Genomic DNA, 20,756 nt, shown 5'->3' on the forward strand with positions numbered 1-20,756 from the left:
ACAAGATAAGGATGCCCTCTCTCACCACTTCTATTCAACATAGTACTGGAAGTCCTAGCCAAAACAATCAGGCAAGAGAAAGAAATAAAAGTCATCCAAACAGGAATAAAGGAAGTCAAACTGTTTCTCTTCACAGATTATATGATTCTATGCCTAGAAAAACCCATAGTCTCTGCCCCAAAGCACTTTGATCTGATAAACAACTTTAGCAAAGTTTCAGGACAAAAAATCAATGTGCAAAAATCAGTATCATTTCTATACACCAACAATTTCCAACCTGAGAGCCAAATCAAGGACACAATCCCATTGACAATAGCCTCAAAAAGAATGAAATACCTAGGAATACAGCTATCCTGGGAGGTGAAAGATCTCTACAAAAGAATTACAAAACACTGCTCAAAGAAATCAGAGATGACACAAACAAATGGAAAAACATTCCATGCTTATTAATAGGAAGAATCAATATTGTTAAAATGGCCACACTACCCAAAGCAACTTACAGATTCAATGTTATTCCCAACAAACTACCAATAACATTTTTCACAGAATTAGAAAAAACTATTTTAAAATCCACATAGAACCAAAACTTGAATAGCCAAGACAATCCTAAGCAAAAAGATTAAAGCTGGAGGCATCACATTACCCCCCAACTTTGAACTATACTACAAGGCTACAGTAACCAAAACAGCATGGTGTTGGTACAAAAACAGACACATAGACAAATGGAAAATACAGAGTCCAGAAATAAAGCCACATACCTACAACCAACAGATCTTTGACAAAGTCGACAAAAACAAGCAATGGGAAAAATACATTTGGCTAGCCAATTACCTAGCATCATTTATTGCACCATTTATTTATTCAATAATTTATACCGGGGTAATTGGCTAGCCATACGCAGAAGACTGAAACTGAGCTGCCTCCCTTACACCCTATACAAAAAATCAACTCAAGATGGATTAAAGACTTAAATGTAAAACCTAAAACTACAAAAACCCTGAAGATAACCTTGGAAATATCATTCTCAATATAGGACCCAGCAAAGACCCAGCATTTTCATGACAAAAATCCCAGAAGCAATTGCAACAAAAACAAAAGTTGACAAATAGGATCTCATTAAACTAAAGAGCTTCTGCCCAGCAAAAGAAACTATCAGCAGAATAAAGAGACAACCTACAGAATGTGAGAAAATATGTGCAAACCATGTACCTGACAAAGATTCAATATCCAGAATCTATAAGGAATTCAAACAAATTTACAAGCAAAAAACAAAGAGCCCCATAAAAAAAGTGGGCAAAAGATATGAAAGTGATTACTTTTCAAAAGAAGACATACACATGACCAACAAGCATATGAAAAAACACTCAACATTACTAATCATTAGAGCAATGCAAATCAAAACCACAGTGAGACACCATCTCACACTAGTCAGAATGGCTATTATTAAAAACTCAAAAAATAAAAGATGCTGGAGAGGTTGCAAAGAAAAGAGAATGCTTATGCACTGCTGGTGGGAATGTAAATTAGTTCAGCCATTGTGGAAAATGGTTTGGTGATTTCTCAAAGAACTTAAAATAGAATTACCATTCAACTCAGCAATCCCATTATTCGGTATATGCCCCTAAAAATATAAATCACTCTACCATAAAGATGCATGCACACATATGTTCACTGGAGCACTATTCACAATAGCAAAGACATGGAATCAATGCAAATGTCCATCAATGATAGACTAGATAAAGAAAATGTCATGTATATACATCATGGAATACTATGCAGCCATAAAAAGAACAAGATGATGTCCTTTGTAGCAACATGGATGGAGATGGAGCCCATCATCCTAAACAAACTAATGGAAAAACAGAAAACCAAATACCTCATGTTCTCACTTTTAAGTGGGAACTAAACATTGAGTACATATGGACACAAAGAAGGGAATAACAGATACCTGGGTACTGTGCTTATTACCTGGGTGATGAAATAATCTGTACACCAAATTCCTGTGGCATGCAATTTACCTATGTAACAAACCTGAACATGTATTTCTGAACCTAAATAAAAGTTACTTTTTAAAAAAGAAATATGGTAATAAAATTAAATCCTTACAGTTTAAAAATACATATATAAAATGCTTCATGAATTTGCATGTCATCTTTGCAAAGGGGCAATGCTAATCCTCTCTGTATCATTCCAATTTTAGTATATGTGCTGCCAGAGTGTGCACAGGACTATTAAGTTGAGGTTATTAGGTCATGGGGATCTTCCCTTATGAATGGATTAATGCTGGTATTGGGGAACTGGATTAGTTATTGCAGGAATGTGTTCCTGACAAAAGGATGGTGATATGGTTTGGCTCTGTGTCCCCACTCAAATCTCATGTTGAATTGTAATACCCAATGTTGTGGGAGAGACCTGGTGGGAGGTGGTTGGATCATGGCAGAGGATTTCCCCTTTGCTGTTCTCATGTTGGTGAGTGAGTTCTCATGAAATATGATGGTTTAAAAGTGTGTGGCACTTCCCCTTTCACTCACTCTCTCCTGCTGCCATGCGAAGACTTGCTTGTTTCTTCTTCACCCTTCTGCCACGATTTTAAGTTTCTGGAGGGCTCCCCAGCCATGCCTCCTGTTCAGCCTGCAGAACCAGAGCCAATTACACCTCTTTTTTCCATAAGTTACCCAGTCTCCAGTATGTCTTTATAGCAATGTGACAATGAACTAATACAGATGGATTTGGTTATCTCTTCCTCTGGATAGGTTGGTTCCTCTCAATCCTTCCTCTTTCTGCCATGGGATGATTCAGAAAGAAGGCCATGATCAGATGTGCCCCCTTAGTCTTGGACTTTTCACCCCCAAAACTATCAGCCAAATAAATTTCTTACCTTTATAAATTTTAAAAAGATTGTTAAAAGAAATTTTTTAAATAACTGAATAAATGGAAAAACACTCCTTGTTCATGGATTATAAGACTTAATATTGCTTAGATGGCAATATTCCCTAACTTGATCTACAGAGTAAATGCATTTCCTATCAAAATTCACTTTGTGTAGAGATTGACAACATGCACTGGCATAAATCTAAAAATATAAATCAACGGAATAGAATTTATGGTCTAGAAATAAACCTATACATTTATGGTCAACTAATTTTTGATAGGGGTAACAAGATAATTCAATGGGGAAAGGATAGTCTTTCAACAGTTGGTTTAGGACAACTACATGTGAACATGCAAAAGAATAAACTTAGACACCTACTTCACCACATATATAAAATTAACTCAAAATAGATCAAAGATCTAAATGTAAAAGCTAAAACTATAAAACTCTAGGACAAAAAATACAGGAGTAAATCTTTGTAACCTTGCATTAAGCAACAGTTTCTTAGATATGACACCTAAAGCAACCAAAGAAAGAAAAAGATAAATTGGACTAAATCAAAATTAAAAACTTTTGTGCTGCAAAATTTTACCATCATGAGAGTAAAAGGACAACGCAGAGAATAAAAGAAAATATTTACAAGTCATATATCTGATAAAGGTCTGGTATCCAAAATATGAAAAAACTCTAACAAACCAACAATAAAAAGACAAATAACCTCATTTGAAAATGGGTTTCCCAAAGAAGTATACAAGTGACCAATAACCATCGTTCTTGAGTCATTCCTATTCAACGAATGTTTAAGGTAAATGTTTAATAACCAGCTCTTTAAAAGATTCCCTGATTTGTAGTGACTGCCAATTTCTGTGGTGTAAATACTCTCACATGGTTGATTTCAAGCTAGCAACATGGCATCACTGGATGTGGAGTTGGAAAGAGAGGCTTGCAAACAATTTTTGTGAGCCAGTGCAAGCTGGCTCCAACACTTCACTTCTTATAATAATTTTAAATTTCATTTTGGTTATATAAACTCTTCCTGATGCCCATGTTTGTTGATTTTTAATTCAGGAGCATTCATGCTCTATTAGCTAACTAATCTTACTTGTTTTTTGTGACTAGTCCTTACTTCATAGTAGCATTTTGCCACTGAAAGATAGTGAAGTTGGCTCTGCAAGTCCAGATTATGAACTGAGTGGGGAAGAGTGAGCAGTGTACTTTGTAAGCCTTTCATGTCACTTCAGGTCTTTCATGTCACTTTAGGTCCACCTGAAGTGATGACTTAATGCATGTTAATAAGCAGCAATCGCCACTGAACAAACTCATTTTGCATTCACTATTCACAGCAATAGAAATTCTCATAATGTAAGTGGAATATAACATAAATTTATAAGTGGACTTTCAAAATTGTTGGTTATTAACTTTGACACAACTGCAAATTGGTATTCAAGTTAATGGCAAAGACCAAACCAAACAAAACAAAAAATAGCATACACAATCTTCAAGTGCACTTTCAGTTGTATCCAATTCAACTTTAACTTTACTCTGTCATTTTCTATTGTATCTTGATATGAAAGCATATTAATTAGATTTCTCCCTTTCATGAGCTTTTTTCTTGCTTGTCAAAAGCATTTTAAAAAATTTTCAAACAGTATATCATATATTACCTTGCCATCCTATATTTTGATTATACTTCTGTTGAAAATATGGTAACTTTAGGGCTGTTCACAAATCTTCAGCCACTTCTCATTCCTGCCCATTTCTTTGCAGTGCCTTGCACCCTTTGCAAGTAGGTATGGCCTTGGGATTTGCTTTGGCCAGTGAATTCTGAGCAGAAATACATATCGCTTAGTGCGAGGCTTTAAGAAACATCACAGAATGCCCTGTGTTTCCTTTCTCTCTATAGTGGTTGTCGAAGTTTCTATCAGTGGAATCCCAAAGTGTCTTTGATGAGCAGAGCTTTAGTGGCCCATTTGCATCAGAATTGAGGTATAAGTGAGAAGTAAATTTTCGTTGGCCTAAGCCATTGAGATAGGGTGAGGAGTGAGGGGGAAGGTTATTATTGCAGCACAATCTAGCCCCGTCTAACAAGTACAATAATTAAATCTTGTTCAAATGTTTGATAAGATAATGCCCACAATAGATTTGTTTCATAGGTATGAATAAATTCATAGGTATGAAACTCACAAGAATGGTATGAGAACTATGCATATTCTTTTTCATTCTTAGCCCAAATATCTTGGCATTTATTTTACATTGTATTTATCCAGAGTATTCTCCCTGTTAGTATTACCTTAACAACATACCAGTAAACTGAAAAAAAAAAAAAATTCTGTTCTAGCCTCAGGGAGAGATTAGGGAGGGTACCTAATAACTTTAGAGAGAATTCCATGTGATAAATGAAAGGGAGAGTATAGACAAGATTACAGCCAGTATAGCTGGGATTACAGCCATGTACCACCACATCCAGCTAATTTTTGTATTTTTAGTAGAGACAGGGTTTCGCCATGTTGGCCAGGATGTTCTCCAACTCCTGACCTCATGTGATCCGCCCACCTCGGCCTCCCAAAGTGCTGGGATTACAGGCCTGAGCCACCACACCCAGCCAACAAGACCCAATTATACAGACATCAGCTACTTACACAATAATCAGTTTAATCATGGTACTTTTAAATTATGAAAGAATTCTATCATAAACCCTTAGCCATTTAAGTTTTGTAGGGGGAAAATGCCATTCATTCAACAGTAAGTGCACTATTATTAAAAAAAAAAAAAAGAAACCAAAGTTGCTTTTTTTTTTCGAGACAGAGTCTCACTCCGTCACCCAGGCTGGAGTGTGGTGGCAAGGTCTCGGCTCGCTGCAACCTCTGCCTTTTTGGCTCAAGCGATTCTCGTGCCTCAGCCTCCTATGAGTAGCTGGGATTACAGGCGCTCACCACCACACCCGGCTAATTTTTTGTATGTTTTTAGTAGAGACGGGGTTTCACCATGTTGGCCAGGCTGGTCTTGAACTCCTGACCTCAAGCATTCCACCCACCTCGGCATTCCAAAGTGCTGGGATTACAGGTGTGAGTCACCACGCCCGGCCTACACAAGGTTACTTTTTAAAGACAAAGGTAAACAAAAAATTAGTTTTAAAATTTCCAAACTCAGATTTTATTTTATTTTATTTTATTTTTTTTTGTCCTAAAACAAAACCAACCAGCAAAACGCTCAGGTCGCAACCTTTTATAAATCCAAAGTCACCACCAGAGAGAGCAATTCACCCGGTTTATCTCTGATTTCGCTCCTATAATTTCCTAAGGCCTGATTACCTGGGAGGAGATCTGTGGGGACAGTAGTTTTAGACACCTTATGCTCAGATGTCAATATTCAAAAATTTTATCCTTGGAATACCTTCCACACTAAAATAATTTGTGCCTAAAATAATTTCCTTTTTTTTCTTTTTTAAATAGCAGCTGGAGTTTGCAAAGAGGTCTTCCCACAGAAACCCAAGGTTGCCTTCCTGCCTACCCGAATCTTGGTGGACATAGGGTTTATGATCTAGGGAAGCCCCAAGGATGTGAGATTCCTCTGTAAATGGGTCATAGGACTTGTTCTGATTCCGTTAGAATTAGCAGGCTGGTATAACAGAAAACTGCAGTAAAAGTGGTTTAAGCAAAAGAGTAGTTTGTTACCTCTCACTTAAAAGTTCAGTGACAGGCTCCTCAGGGCTGGCATTGCAGCATCAGGGACTTTGGCTCCTTCTGCCTGTCCCACCGTCTCAGTTCATGACTTCCAAAATGACTGCTGGAGCTCCAGTCATCACATTTGCGTTCCAGCAACAAGAAAGTTTTCTCCTCACCACATCCTTAGCTTCAATGGGTCTTCACCTCCTCTCTGGGGGTGACAGGGCTTGTCATCCCTACCTTAGTGGTTTGATGCTTTTGTTTAATAGAGGATAAGAGTCTATTTTTCCACTCTCTTTCTCCATGTTTTCACCACTGAGGGACCATCTCTCATTGCTCAATCCACCTTCAGTCTTTCTCATAAGCACCTGGTGGAGGTCCCCGGGAAAGAGATTAAAAGTGACTGTGATCATTCCTTTTGTGTCCTGGGATCCCAGAAATACTATACGGTCATGCTAGCCTGCACCTGACCTTTAACAATTTGTTAAAGTCTTAGCTGAATTGTTCTTGCCACTTGTTTGGTATTCCATAGCTCTTCCTCCTTTCTGTGAGACAGGTGAGCTGGTGCTCATATCCCAACTCTCTTTGGAGTGGCCTTGGATTCTAGATGATTTGGGTGCCTTGCAACTGCAGCTCTCTAATAGGGTCAGGAAAAGTTATGGCTTTGCAGTTTACCTGGCTTTGTCTTCTTGTGCGAATGGGAGCTGCACTCATTTGAGCTTCCTACATCTGGTACATAAACTGAACTTCAGAGGCCGTATGTGATGATGTACTGGCTGAGAATTTTCCGGAGGTTTGAAAAGTCATTAAACCACAAATACAGATCATCATAAACCAAGCAATATAAGCAAAAAACAAAAATCCTCATCGTGGCATATTGTAGAGAAATTGTAGAATACAAAGCAAAGAGGAAGCAGCCAATCATTTATGAAGAAATTTAAATAGCAGACTTGTCAACTGAAACAACACAAGCCAGAAGGTGGTGAAATCATATCACCAAAATGCTTAGGAAAAATCACTGTTAAACTAAAATTGTGTACCTGACAAAACTCTGAATAGTGAGAGTTGTATTAGGGTTAGGTTCACCTATAAAGAACAGAAAAACTCCAAATAACAGGGCTTAAAACTGCTTCAAGTAAAAATCCAGAGGTGTGTTGTCTAAGAACAAATGGGGTCCGTGCTCCATGAAGTTCTCAGGGCCTCAGGTTTCCTCCAGCTCAAGATGTGGTTCTTTTTTTTTTTTTTTCCAGTTTTTCCAGTTTTATTTAAACACAAAACATGAACTGTGTACTCATTGTCTTCGCTGCACAGCTTGGCATTGGGGTTGGTGACTCTGATGGCCAGCTGGGCAGCTCTTTCCACAATGGCTTTGTAGTCCTTGGAGGAAACATTGTGAGCGATCTCAGCACAGTAAGATTTGCTGCGCATCAGCAGTACTTCCAGCTCCTTGACGTTGTGGACCAGGAAATTCCAGAAGCCACTTGGCAGCATGTGCTTTTTTTTTTGTTGCCCCATAACCAAGGTTGGGCATCAAGATCTGGCCCTTGAACCTTTTACGAACCCAGTTGTCAGTACCTCCGGGTTTCCACCAGTTAGGCTTAATTTGACGTATGGGTCAGACTGGTGCCATATGAACTTCTTGGTTCGCTTTTTGATGATCTTGGGCTTCACAAGCGGCCTGAGGGCAGCCGTGATGCTGAGGAAGAGATGGCTGCCACCTCCATAGGCAGCACCGAGGAAGAGAGAGGGGCAAGATGTGGTTCTTCTACCACCAAGGCAATGTTCACAATTTAAATATGTCTTTTCTTTTAGGAAAAACAGTGGTCCTAGAAGATAAAAGTAATTTTTTTCTGGTAAAATAAAAATTTGGCCTATGTCAGCAATGTGACATGTTTCATGAAATGCTATTCATCTGAAGAATCCACGTGTCTGGAAGCCATGCCTCAAAGTCTAGAATGACCAAGGCTTAAATTTACATCCAGTGGTGGTGGGAGTAGGACCAGGGCCTCTTCTCTCTTTTTCCTTTAGACTGTAGGACATCTGAAAGAATATCAAAGCAGTTGTCTACTAGTCTTCCCAGGCTTGGAGACACTGCTTCAATCACCATCAGTTACTTCTATCCTTCCAAAGTGTGCACTAAGAACCTCTATATGTTCCTAATTGTTTTGCTCCATATTTCACAGCTGCCCAAGCAAGTCATGCTCAGAGACCATTTGATTTCAGGAGCTTCTACTGCTCCCAGGACTGAGGACTGACTGCCTAGGACTTTCCAGAGCCCCCACCACCAAATCCATTCTGAGTTAAGGGTTAGGAATACTCTGAGCCATTGTTGTCATTGGTCTTCTCAGAGAGATCTCTGGACTGTCACCAGGCACCCTGAGGACACAGGAGAGAGTGACCAGAGTATTGATCACTGGTCATAGGAAGACGGATTTCCTCTTATTGTCCTTGTTCATGGACCCCTGGGCTGAAAGAAAGGAACAGAGACAGAGCAGGAAAGAGGAAGATCAGGAAGCAGGAACAGAGTCAGAGGAAAATTGCAGGCTTGATGGGAAGGGGCAGGCTTGGGGGGCTCTAGAGTTATTGATTTTTCAGCTTGATCAACTTTTACTTGTTAGGATGGAGTGACAATTTTCAAGCTCCTTACTTGCCAGACTGGGAGCTGGAAATCCTATTGTTTTTTAAATGCATTTAACTTTAATCAAGTTACCATAACACCTCACTGACTCCAAAATAAGTTTCTATCTCAGCATGGCATTCTTTCTCCACGGACTGACCCACCCACCACTCAACCTTATCACTTCTTATGCTCTTCTAAGAAAATAGCATGGGACCTACAAAAGAGTAAAAAACTGTCAAGATTTTGAAGAATGTTCTATCCATTCCAGCCTTGCAGCCTCAAACATGCAAAGGTCAGCCACACATGTTTGTTCTGTTGTGTGATTTAACCCTACATGTAGAAATGGAAATGGAAGAGAATATGACATGAGAAAACCAAAGGACATAGCAGTATTATATGATCCTAAATGAAGCTGAGTTTATGTGTGTGTGTGCAGGAATGTGCCTTCACTTATAGCTCACAGGTATGCATGTGCATTTGTGTACCTATGTGTGTGCGTGTATGTGGGTTAGCATGCATGTGTATATGTGAGTGTGTCTGAGTATTCTTACCCTCAATGCTCCAAACATAACATTGATTAAAGTCCACAGTGAGTGAGCTGAGTTTGTGGGGTCCTCTGTAAAACAGAAGGAAAAACCCATTTTCAACGAGAGAGGGATGTATGTGAGCTCCCCAAGAACACGCTGGTGGTCCTAGGGCAGCAGGATGGTAACCTCCAGGGTTCTTGACAACAACGGACCAGGGAAGCCAATAAAGGATCTGTCAGTGGTCTCCAGGGCCTGCAGGCAGTGCCTCTGGCAGGCCATGCTCTCTGGTCACTGGGAAGATGGACCCTTGAGAAGGTCACAGCCATCCTCTAGGCTCAGCTCCACCTCGGTGAGTGTTCCATAAGGTCAAGCCACCCTCACGGGATAGAATATGAGCTCTCCAAGCCAATTTCCAAGACCCTTGGGCTCTCCTTTTCCCAGGTACCTCCAGTCCCAGGAGTGGTGGGGGGAAGCAGCAGACCCCAGTATTCTGGCCTGGGAGTCGCATAGCCTCTAGAGAGCTCACCAGAGCAGAGCAGTTTAGCAAAAGTCAACTTCCCATTCCCTTCAGGATCAGTTTGCCTATTGAGAAATGTTTCTGGGAAACGTATTTACCAAGTGGAATGGTTTCATACAAAATACTATGGGTATAGCTCTTCTAAAGATTTTTTCAATCCCTTAGGTATCTTTTTCTATTGGATATAATTTTAAGGAGTGCCCACAAATACATTTTGAACTAGTTTTTACTTATTTTTCTACTTACGCTAAGTACTTATCCAACTTTTAGTATAACATATGCAAGTTATCAGACTTCATTAACCCTTGTTGAGTGGTCTAACCTTTTTTGGGGTTAAAAAAAATTATTTTCTGGGCCAGGTACAGTGAGTCATACCTGTATCCCAGCACTTTGGGAGGCCAAGGCAGGAGGATCACTTGAGCTCAGGAATTTGAGGCCAGCCTGGGCAACATAGGGAGACTCCATCTTTACAAAAAAAAAAAAAAATTAAAAATTAGTCAAGCAAGGTGACATATGCCTGTAGTCCCAGCTACTCAGGAGGCTGAGGTGGGAGGATCAGCTGAACCCAGAAAGTCAAGGCTGCAGTGAGCTGTGATTGTGCCACTGCACTCCAGCCTGGGCAACAAAGCAAGACCCTGTCTCAAAAAATATATATTATTTTCTGTATGAGATGGCTGTATTAAAAATAAATGAATAAAATGAGGAAAGAAATATATAGATTCATTTACACTTCTACCATAGTTTTCATGACACCTAAATCACAGTGCCATTGCTGTGGAGTCCCTTGCTTGCATTTATAATCCAACTCGGCCTCTTATGAGCTCCCTGAGTTGAGTGATTTACAAAGCTTCTCTAAGTCTCCGTTTCTCAATTCTAAATGTTTAATGGCTCCCTCATTGGGTGTTTTGAAGATTAAATGAACTAACCCTTTCAAAGCACTTACAGCAGAGCCTGGTACACACTAAATAAATACTCAATTAATTCCAATTTAGGAAATACTTATTACCTACTGCTACACATCAAGCACTGTTCTAGGACTGGGGATATGGGAATACAAGGTAAACGAAGACCCTGTCCTCATAGAGCTTCCATTCTCATGGAGGGATGGAGACAAAACAGTGAGCCATACGTCACATGGGGACAACTGCTACAGAGGGAAAGGGTGGTGGAGAGAGAGAAGGTGCACAGGGTTTCTGCTACAGCAACTCGGATAAGCTGGAACTGCATTTCTGAGGATCCACTTCCCTCTATGGCTCTGTGTTGGGTTTGCAAGAGAAACTTGCATGAGATTTGGAAGGCAGAGGTGAAGTGGCAGGTGCGATGTTCTGAAGGTTAGTGTAGGTGCTAGGGTCTCTCAGGCGCATTGTTGCTCAACTCACCTTGTTGGCATGGGCAGCACCTGCCTGTAGCTCCTCCTACTCAGCCTCCCTGAGTCCTGCCCAGCACATGTGCAGCTTTGCAGCCAAGCATCAGAAAAGACAGAAATGAAGGCAGAGAGGCAGAGCTACAAGGTGCTCACAAATACCTATTTTCTTCTCTTCCTAGACGCTCAGGTAGACCCATCTTAGCCCATGCAGTGAGGGCAGAGGTGATGGGCACTGTTCCAGACCTGTTCCAGACCTGGCCTATAAACACACCCATGTGCCATACTTTCTCTTTTCTCATCCACTCCTGGAGGCAAAGAACTCTGAAGACCTGGAGGACAGCAGAGCCACAGGACAGAAAGCCTGGGCCCCTGAATGGTCCTGCGGAGTCACCATCCATTAGATGAGTAAGAAATCAACTTTTACTCTCTGAGATTTGGAACTATACTGTTAAAGGAGCTAAGACTATCTTAGTTAAGATAGGCAGAAATCAAATAAATAGAGAAATGTATGTGTGAAAGAGAGAAAAGGGAGTGAAGAAGAAACAAAATAAAATACTGCTCTTGGAAAAAAAAAAGAACAAGATACACAAATCTGTAGAAAGACTAATCAAGAGAAAAGTTTAAAAGTGCAAAGAGAAAATAAAGAGAACAGGCCAGGCACATTGGCTCACGCCTGTAATCCCAGCACTTTGGGAGGCCGAGGTGGGTGGATCACTTGAGGTCAGGAATTTGAGACCAGCCTGGCCAACATGGTGAAACCCTGTCGCTACTAAAAACACAAAAAATCAGCCAGGCATGGTGATGCACGCCTGCAATCCCAGCTACTCAGGAGGCTGAGGTGGTAGAATTGCTTGAACCCAAGAGGCAGGGGAGGTTACAGTGAGCCAAGATTGCGCCACTGCACTCCAGCCTAGGCAACAGAGCGAGATTCTGTCTCAAAAGAAAAAAAGAAGAGAAAAGAGAACAAATGAGAAATACCTGAACACCCAAAAGAGATTTTCACAATAACAATACTGTGAATAATCATACACTAATAAATTGAATAACTTAAATAAAATGGATACATTTCTGGAAGATATAAAATATTAAAATTGGTGTTGAGATTAAAAGCTTGACTAGAGCAACAACAATTCAAAAATCAACATCCAGTCATATAACCATCTCAGCTGCTAGAGAGGTGAGGGGAGGGCTACTTCAGGCACAGAAGAATTTTCAAGGTATAGATATTTCTTAATTCATACAATTTATTCCAGGAAATAGAAAAGAGGGGAGAAGCTGCTCATATAATTTCTGTGGCTAGAACAATATTAATACCAAAACCACATAAGGACCAAATAAGAATAATGGGTTATCAGCCCATTTTTATTTATGATCATAGATTCTGTAATCTAAGATCATCGTTCAGATTCTCAGGGAAAGATGGTAGATGGAACATACACCTTTATTTCTGCTCGCTCCTAAAACCCACAAAAATGAACATAAAGAAATGCAGGAAACATAGGAACGAGGGAAACTAGAAGGTAAAATAGCAAGAAAATTTGGGGAGCTGAAAAAAATATATAAGTAAGTGGGAAATGACTTAGAAGTGAGAAAACAGAACCTTTCATCAGAGTTGAGGAAGGCAGAAGTCAAGTCTTATTTACACAACAGTATCGCCAAGATGGCTGAGAAAGTGGAGGTGGTTTAGGGGAGTCCAATTAAGAAGAAATGGTAGAAAGTTGTTTAAGAAGCAATGAGGAACCCAGATCCCCTTGCCACTTTCTGCAGATGAGCGACCTTGACCCAGCTTGGCAGACAACTGGGAATGAATGCCTTAGAGAGGTTGCAAAGAAGGCTGGGTTTCTGTGTGTGGTAGGGAAGGGGTGGGCAATGGGTATAGGTGAGGATGGTGACAATGTCCTGAAAACCAAGGGATTATGTGAAGAACATGTACCAGAAGCTGAGAAACACCCCAGCCCTCTTCTCCTATTTGGATTCCAGAAAGTTGGCAGCCAGATCTTCTTCCTCCAGACAAGAGATGGGGTGAGTCTTCCCTGGGGATCCTGAGCAGCCCAAGAGAGAAGGCTGAATGATATTGACAAGGCACTTCCTCAAGCAAATGGCCAAGGAGTCACCCTCCTGTGAAACTCCCAGGGCACCAGCCCCACTGTGGGCTCACAGCATCCAATTATCTTTAGAATTTTGTTACCCGGGCCTGAGAAAAAGCTCTCAAGTGAAAGAGAAGAAAGAAACTAAACAGAGAATAGTGAAGGCAACTGGGAAGAAACAGAGACCACCTAAGGAACCATAAATAAAAACAGAAAACTTTTTCTCCAAGGGCTGTTTCCAAAACAGAGGGAGGCAGAGAGAGAATGAGAACAACAGAGAAATGGGAGAGAAAAAAAAAGAAAAAGACAACTGGTCCAGGAGGTGAATGCTTGAATAAAAGGAGTTCTAGAAAGACAGAACATAGAAAACAGAGAGGGGAAAATCATGCATGAACTAATTAAAGAAATTTTCCTGTGAATTTCTAGATCGAAAAGGCCACTCACTGTGCGGAGCAAAGGGATGGAAATAGACACACTCCAAGGCTCATCCCTGTGACATTCCAGGACACTGAGAACAAAAAGAAAATGCTGATAAAGTGAAGACAACAGATCACATATTGCCATAGTTATCATAATTGCTCCTGACTTTTCAACAACAATAGGAGCAAGAAGGTAACATAGCAATGCCTTCAAAATCCTGAGGACAAATTGTTTCCAACTCAGAATTTTTTATATCAGTCAAACTGTCATGGTAAAACAGGCATTTCTAAATATAAAAGTTGTCAAAATGTATTTTCCATTCCCCCTTTCTCCCGTAGTTACTCAAGGATGGGTTCCACCAGTACAAAGGAGTAAACAAAGATCCAAGAATCAAGAAAATGTTGTAGAGGAGACAAAGAGAAGCCCCAGAAACAAGAGGAAGAGACAGCTGTGTACCAACTGGTGGAGGCCGTGCATCCATACAGGGCAAAAAAAGGGCTGCAGGCGTGACTTTTTAGGAAGATGCTCAACAAAATACTTGCTGAGAAAAAAACAAAACAAAACTTAGAACTGCTGGTTCCAAAACATGTGCTTTTGTTTGTTTGTTTTTTCTTGTTCTGACTTTTAATTCATTACACCATTGCTCTCCAAGAAAAGGCTATCAATTATTCCCTTCCAACAATGCATAAGAATGACTTTTTCCCTACTTCTCCAGGACAGAATATAATTATCATTTATTTTAATCTTTTTTGAACTGTTAAAAAGATAAACTGAGGCACAGTAAAATTTTAAAGAGTTTTGGTGCGTTTTTTTTTAGCATCAACAATTTATGAACTGAGCAGCTCCGAACCAGAAATAGTTTAGGAGCTCCACTGAGGAACACAAAGAGGAGACTTTTATAAGACAGACACAGAAGTAAAGCAAAGTATTTAATTGGTTACTGTTATACAATTGCTTTTTTTGGTCTATCAAGTTGGAAAGCCCCTCGTTATCTAAGTTTGTATAAATAGTAACTTCTGATTGGTTGAGCTTAAGTTCTGCTTTTAAATATATATATATATATATATATATATATATATATATAGGCATTCACAAGAAATAGCTCAAGTTAAGTTTGGTTATGTTTGCAAATCAAGCAAGGTTTAGGTCACTTACAAATCATAACTGCTTTTGTCCCCTCTGGGATTCTTCAGGTCTGGTCTCCATTTTAACTTACTTTAACAAGCCCACCGCTTTGGGTCACCCTCTCAGCAAGCTAAGAAGAAGGTGATAGCATTCCTCTCAGTTACCACTAGTGAAATAGTCACTGGAACAAAGAGTCATGTAATCTTATCCTCAACAGTTGTATTGGGATATAAGATTACACGGCATCATTACCTGCATCATGGGCTTCAGTGGTAGGGTTGTTGAGTTCTTCAAGTCAATTAATGATGATGGCAATCATTTGATGTGTGAGTGCCTTCTGGAAAGCTTTGAAATCCTTGAGAGGATAAGATATAGTAGGATGGTAAACAAAATGACTACAGAGAGAATAATAGCCAAGGATTTTTAAATTCCCTGGAGCAGAGATTCCCAGGAGCCAATTTTTCACCAATAAAATAAATCAGTGGAGGAGGCAACACCTGTCTGATAAAAGATATATTTGTTCCTTAAGATCCTTTAAATTGGGCTCAACAATTTCTAATTTATTAATATAGAAACAATATATATATTTTTTTTACAAATAAGAGCCTCCTTGTTAAGTTGCTAAGGTATCAAGGACTTCTATTTTGGAGTACTATTGAGGTTAAATTGTTTATTTCAGATTGTATTGCTTGAAGGGAATTCAAGGTAGCATTCTATGAAAACAAAAGAAAAAAAAAGGTTAACATTAGGAACAAATTATGATCTTAGTCTTTAAGTCCGGAGAGCAGCCTGTCAAGATTTCTAAATTTGAGTTTGAGGCATTTTTAGATGATGGAATGAGGATGGCAATTGCAACCTGATGGATTTTCCTGGCTTGCAGTGTGAATGTCTCTGGAAATGTCATCAGGTGTTCCAGTGAATTCTCCAAGTGACCCACACAGCAGCAGCATGAAAATTTTCCATACATGGTCTGTTGTAGTAATTTTTCTGAATTTAAAGTCATCCAATTTCAGCTGGCAGGGCTTCGGAAAAAAGCAGTTTTAGTTTCTAGTGAAACTAGAAAATGTTAGGATTCAATCCAATTTACAAGGACATAACAAAGACCAGAATTTGATGATGGGTGCTATAGTTTTCTATTGAAATACAATCTTTTTTATGGTCATTCCAAATTTTTCCAAAAATAATCATGGTTAACTCTTCTTTTTGTGCAAAATCAGTAGTCTCATTAAACTTGATCTGATTATTTACATAAGTGCAGCAAGAAAAGTGATTCTATGTACATCATTTTGTCAAAGTTTTGATAATATCCAAGGGGCTTTATTGACTTTGTATAAGTCAATCTTAGTTATTTGTTCATTTTATTGTTTGTTTTACTATTTGTTAACAAGGAATCTCAGATTAGACTTTTAAAAACCTCTCTAGGCTAGGAGGCCAAGTTAAGGACTTACCCAATTATGTCTTGTTATAAGAACAGATTCTTATTGAACCTATGCAAATACCTATATTGCCATGAAAATAAGAATATTCAATAAGTGCTTCCAAATTATGGGGTGATCAGGTACGGAGGAAAAAAAGTTTTCTTTTTGTTTACAAAAGTATATTTTATCAAATTGTTTTAAGTTATAGAAAAAAGTTTTCCCAAATCTAGAAAGCAAGACATTAAAGAACCAGCAATGTTTCAAATGAAAAGTTATAAAAATTATAATTATTCTCATCAGTTAATTTAGTCTCACATAATTAATTTTTGTTTTGCTTGATCTTGGGTTAGCAGATTTATAAATACATTACTTTTCCATGAGAGGTCTGGAAATTCTTACCTAGCCTTATAGTATGAGCTTAAAATTATCAGAAACCTGTACTCATCAGCCTTTATCATGAATCTCTTACAATTCTGTGTCATGCAACTGACAAGGGAGTTTGGTTGCTTTGGTAACATACGACATTTTAACATAATAATTAAAATTATGGATGATAACATTATACTAGTACATATCAGATTTCTAGGAATTTGACATAATTTCTGGAACACTCATCAATAACAAACATAACTTAAAGAAGGTTTAGCATCACCCATTATTTGACATTGCTCCTCATGCAATTTAACATATCAAATAAGCCTCACTAGTTTAACATGTCTGTTTTTACAAGAAGAGAAGATAAATTCTTTTGAGATATTCCAGGGACCCTTTTGGACACTCCCAAAGTTGGTTTGAGGTCAAAAAGACCTATATGGCATGGCCAGTTCCAGGGGTAAGGTTGTGTCCATGCCAGTGTGTGGCATATGGCGATGTTCAGCTAGCATGAGTCTGAATTAATTACCACACATAGGAGCCAGAGTAAAGTGTTCCCAGGCCATCTACCCCCAACCAATGTCCCCACTTATTACTGCAACCTCTTACATCTTCTATAACATGCTCCAAAAAGTACTCTCAACAGTAATCCCCCAAATGCCAAATACCATATTATTTCACGTTGAACAGTCTTGTTAGTGCATGAGTTCGTGTGCGGCACACGTGGTATTGTACACAAATTATATTTCCCTTCTACACTGTAATGAACATGGAGTGTGATGTAAATAACCATGGAATACTGAGTTAAAGCTAGAATTTTATCTAAATTAGACCTGAGTTTGTCGTGCCCCCAGGTGCCTGACAGAACTAAACAGTGAGAACCCCAGAACCCTTTCCAATGGGGAACGTCAGAGGCACCACAGCCACGGACCCTCCACTCTCTCCTGCACTCATTGCACCTTGACTGTCTTCCTTGGTGCTTGCAGACGTTTGTCATAGTGGATTTTTTTAATCAGATCGTGAATTTTGGGCAAACTTTCTACAGTTCGTGGGAGTAAATGTTTGAATGGTTTGAGTTCAGACCGTGAGACAGATCTGCATTTTCCATTCTGAAGAGGTTACACGAGCTAGCAGATGGGATCGAATTTCAATTATACGGAAACAAGGTAGAAAAGAAGGGACCTCAGGCAAAAGAGTAAAAGCAAGTTTGCAACTTAGAGTTTACAGTGGCTGGTCACAGGAGTATCTGACCCTGGAATTCCCAAACTTCTCCGCACCTTAGAATTACCTGAGGAATATTTTTAAAATGCCAAAGCCCAGGCCACACCCGGACCAATTAAATTAGGCGCACTGGGGTGGAATCCGGCATCTGCATTTCTGAAGCTCCCTAGATGATCCCAGCATGCAGAGGAGTCTGAGAATGACTAGTCTAATTTCATTTCCACAATATGCTTGTGAAGCGGTCGCCACTATCCCCTGTGATTCCCTTAAGGTTCCCCCCAGTGAATTTGTGGCATCAGGAGCCCAGCTCAGCACTCCTTCCACTGCACGTGCCGCTGTCCTGGAGGACAGGAAGCAGAGCCAGGGTGCTGCGTACGTGGCTCTTCAGAGGGCTCTTCAGTGTGCCTCCAAGGGCGCACAGCCGAGTTGAGCCGTCTGATTACGCTCCGGGGTGATGGACAGGCTGCCCCTGCCCCCTGCTGGCCAGAGGCTGCTATTGCAGCCAGCGTGCACACGCGTGCGCGCATCTTCAGCCACCTGCAGTTTCTCTGATGCTTCCCTGGTCTCCTCTCTGCAGTGTCGCCAGAACACCTTCCCACACTCTATTCTTTGTGGCCCTTCTGACTTTCTCTTTGCCGTGTGACAGGGGGGTCCTCCCTAACCAGCAGACAGTGAAGGTGGAGTCCACGTTTCTCGGCCTCCACGCATAGCGAGTCTCAGACCCCGCAAGGCTGCAGACAGTGCTGTGTAAGTGGGCCTTCAGTCCTGTGGGGAGCCCAGGTTGAATCCCCAGGAATAGAAGCTCCAGAGGAAGGTCCCCAATCAGTCCGTGGTCCCCAATCCTGAGAAGGGTTGCCTTTTCTGGGAGGAGCCTGGGTCTCATCGCTATGCGGGAACAGGGCTCTGGGAGGTGTCCAGGAAATGTGAGACCGGAAGTCGCCGTCAGGGAACGGAGTAGTCTGTGGCCCTGTTAGAGGAAACAGCCCTGGGGGGTCCCCAATTGCTTCTAGAATCTATTCTGTTTACTCTTCTAGGGAATACCTGTAACTTCTTTCCTTGGACCCAAGATTTAGGACATGAGAAGAATCTGGAAGAAGCTGAGCCCACAAGGGTCCCAGGAGGGCATTCTGTCTGCCCACTGACCGTCTCAGCATGCTACACCCTCGAGGGAACTCAGGTTCCCTGTCTGTAAAATGCAGATTCTCTCCTATGAAATCTCTGAGGTGAATAGCTCTGGATAAACTTCAGTGGCCTTCTTTTAGATGTTTTTTGTTTTTGTTTTTTGTGGGTTTTTTTCCCCTTGGGTCTTCCTGCCTGGGGCCCTCTGCCCTGGGTCTCCTGCAGAGGTTCCCACCAGCTCAGGAAAACACTCAAGGGTGAGTGTCTCAGAGCTCAATAGGCCTGAGTTCCTTTCCCAATATCTCCTACCACTCCCTGGACATACACACTAGGACATACATGCACACATGTGTGTGCAATCAAGCTAATCAGAGTGGGGCCTTGATTGAGTCAGAGCTCTTTGCACTCCTCCACATGTCCTCTACAGTGTAGCACTAATTCTGTGTCCTCCGGGGTCAGGGCCAGGTGCAGCAGGTGCAACCCACATTGCAGGTGAAACCTGTGAGTGAAGGAGCCTGGTGGGGGCTCTTGCTGTCATCTAGGTGGAAGGAGATGAAGATCAGGCAGAGGAGGCCGAAAAAGATCTGGAGGGTTTGGTGACAAAGGAAAAGATCTGGAGGGTCTGTGACAATGGATTTGAAAGTTCTTTGTCACTTTCAAGTTCTACACAAATTTGAGACAGACATCATATGATTCTAGCACCATTGTCTCAGATTTCATAGCTGTCAAAATTTTACAATATTCTACAAGAGGCAAATAAAATTACCTTGCATCTTTAAGTTTAGAATTTTTCTTTATATTTTTTTTTCCATTTTGATCATTGTTAGGTTTGAGCCCCAGCCGAGGTCCAAGGGAGCAGGTGGACAGGAGGGCAGGGAGCTGGAAGAATACTCAAGAGACAGCAGGTAGATGAGACATGGCTTTATTCAGCAGCTCACTCACACTGTCGGTGCTGCATTTATGCACCTCACAAACAATAGTGGCTCCAAGCCAGGCGATGAGCCTTTCCATGTTATGGCTACATAGCTGTGTTTACATTATACACCAGACTGTGTGCCTGTGCTACAGTCCCGCTGAGTCATGCGGGATGTTTACCTCGGCCTATGCCTATGTGGCTGCAGCTCAGCCATGTTCCTTACAATCATCATAAGGGTTTAAAGCATTGTTTGGAGAAACCCAGACAATCTTTTTTTTTTTTTTTTTAGACAAAATCTCACTCTGTCACCCAGGCTAGAGTGCAGTGGTACAATCTCAGCTCACTGCAACCTCTGCCTTGTGGGTTCAAGTGATTCTCCCGCCTCAGCTTCCCAAGTAGCTGGGATTACAGGCATGCACCACCATGCCCAGCTAATTTTTGTATTTTTAGTAGAGACGGGGTTTCACCATGTTGATCAGGCTGGTCTCGAACCTCTGACCTCTGGTGATCC

At 40.7% G+C, this 20,756-nt stretch overlaps 1 non-coding gene and 1 pseudogene across 1 annotated transcript; both read right to left on the reverse strand.

The window, feature by feature from the left end:
* Window positions 1-2,117: 2,117 nt before the first annotated feature.
* On the reverse strand, window positions 2,118-2,224 carry LOC112440177 (U6 spliceosomal RNA). The gene has a single exon (XR_003028365.1). It is a non-coding gene; the product is annotated as a U6 spliceosomal RNA (small nuclear RNA).
* Window positions 2,225-7,582: 5,358 nt separating this feature from the next.
* Window positions 7,583-9,963, reverse strand: LOC100973992 (uncharacterized; annotated as a pseudogene).
* Between the last annotated feature and the right edge of the window lie 10,793 nt (window positions 9,964-20,756).

The sequence above is a fragment of the Pan paniscus genome, chromosome 5 (assembly GCF_029289425.2).
Source record: "Pan paniscus chromosome 5, NHGRI_mPanPan1-v2.0_pri, whole genome shotgun sequence".
Classification (NCBI taxonomy): domain Eukaryota; kingdom Metazoa; phylum Chordata; class Mammalia; order Primates; family Hominidae; genus Pan; species Pan paniscus.